The sequence below is a fragment of the Monodelphis domestica genome, chromosome 1 (genome assembly GCF_027887165.1).
Source record: "Monodelphis domestica isolate mMonDom1 chromosome 1, mMonDom1.pri, whole genome shotgun sequence".
Taxonomy (NCBI): Eukaryota; Metazoa; Chordata; class Mammalia; order Didelphimorphia; family Didelphidae; genus Monodelphis; species Monodelphis domestica.
Window position 1 is genome coordinate 349,669,842 of NC_077227.1, and position 2,207 is coordinate 349,672,048.

General features: G+C 35.2%; 1 pseudogene; it reads left to right on the top strand.

Moving 5' to 3' along the window:
• Positions 1–784: 784 nt before the first annotated feature.
• LOC107651003 (centrosomal protein 20-like) lies at positions 785–1,165 on the top strand (annotated as a pseudogene).
• Positions 1,166–2,207: the final 1,042 nt, after the last annotated feature.

Below are 2,207 nucleotides of genomic sequence, written 5' to 3' on the forward strand. Positions count from 1 at the left end.
ACCTCATCTATCAGATGTGAATTATAATAGTACTTGGGTCCAAGGGTTGTTGTGAGCATCAAATGAAATAATGGATATAAAGCACTTTGAAAATCTTACAGAGCTAAAAAAAAAAGTGCTATTAATTATTACTATTATTATTTACATATAAAAATGGATCATCAATTCATATTTAAACCCATAGGGTAATGGGGTCTTAATCTGGAATATATGGATTTTAAAAAGTTTTTTTGAGTAATTGTTTCAACATAATTGGTTTCTCTTGTATTTTATTTTATATGTATAATATATATCTATGTATATTATTTTACTCTGAGAAGGGTTCTATAAGTTTTATGAGGCTGCCAAAGGGTTCAGGACACAGAAAAGTTTGGGAACCCTTAACACAGACCCTCTTATAATGAAGCACTTCCCATTTTTGCAGAGAACACAGGGCTCACCCAATTCTTTACTCCCTTTGCTCTGAGAAGATCATGACCTTCTTACATAGGTAAATTCAAATTCAAATTCAAAGCTTGTAAGATGCTAGTTAATTGGCTCCCCCCTGCCACTCCAGCATCTACCCAGAACCTTTGATTCCATTCCTCTCCTGTTTTCAACAAAATATGGCTCTGAAGAATCTTGGGTTTTACCCTTTCCAGCAACTCTTTCTCAACAGTCATTAAGAAAAATAAAATATACAAAACAAAAAAATAAAAAACCAAAAACCAGAAAACCAAACAAACAAAAAGCACTTCTCTCAACTCTTTTTAAAAATAAAAGAGATCCTGGTGGCTGTTGGAAAATGGCGACTGTTGCGGAGCTCAAATCAGTTTTAAAGGATACGGTGGACAAAAGGAGTGTATTGGGCCACTTAAGAGCAAAGATCTGAGCTGAAGTTTTTAATGCACTAGATGATCAAGGTGAAAAACCACCAGCACTGTCTCATGAAAACCTTCTACTTAATGAATTAATTCGGGAGTATTTGGAATTCAACAAATATAAGTATTCAGCATCTGTCCTTACAGCTGCATCTGGTCAACCAGCAATACCGTTGGAAAGACAATTTCTCACTAAGGAATTAAATATATTTGAAGATTCGAATGCAAAAACAGTGCCTCTTTTATGTGGAATTATATCTCATTTCTCACATGAAGTAAAGATGGCATCCAAACCACTTTCATGAAAGGATCTTCACTCCAGCCTCCAAAATGAAACTTTGACAGGCAGTCCAATTAAAAAAAACATGAGATGTATACGGGCATTTAGAAAAGTGAAGGATAACGGGCACTAATACAGAAGATCATCGTGTTTCTCAAGCTGTGAAGAAATGATAGCTTTCATTTGGTGCAAATAAACATCTTTTAATTTCCCTGCATCTATATTAAATTGCTATTTATTGTCACAATATAACAATATACAAATAATATGTGTATTTTGTAGAAATGAAAGTTTTTGGAACACATTTAGCCATCTCATGTCTTTCTACATTTGTGAATAAAGGTTAACTAAGCTTATTGAATTTGAATTGAAAAAGATAAGCATTTTGGTTTTAGGCAATAATTTAGGAGATTCCAAACTAGTAGAAAATGAAAATGCATTCATTTGCCATGAAATTCTCCTCTTTCCCTTTCTTGTTCGTCCTGGAAAACAGAACTATATAGTATACATCACAGTGCGTTTTTCAGTGTACTTCATTCAGTATATTTACTCCTCCAACTAAAATTATGTTACATAGCAAAATTCACTTAAAATACATATAAATGACTTGTACAAGAATATTCATAGCTGTGCTCTTTGTGGTGGCCAAAACTTGGGAAATGAGGGGATGCCCTTCAGTTGGGGAATGGCTGAACAAATTGTGGCATATGTTGGTGATGGAATACTATTGTGTTCAAAGGAATAATAAAGTGGAGGAATTCCATGGGGACTGGAACAACCTCCAGGAAGTGATGCAGAGCGAAAGGAGCAGAACCAGGAAAACATTGTACACAGAGACTGATACACTGTGGTGCAATCAAATGTAATGGACTTCTCCATTAGTGTCAATGAAATGTCCCTGAACAATCTACAGGGATCATGGAGAAAAAACACTATCCACATGCAGAGGACAAACTGTGGGAGTAAAAACACCGAGGAAAAGCAATTGCATGACTACAGGGGTTGAGGGGATATGATTGAGGAGAGACTCTAAATGAACACCCTAATGCAAATACCAACAACATGGA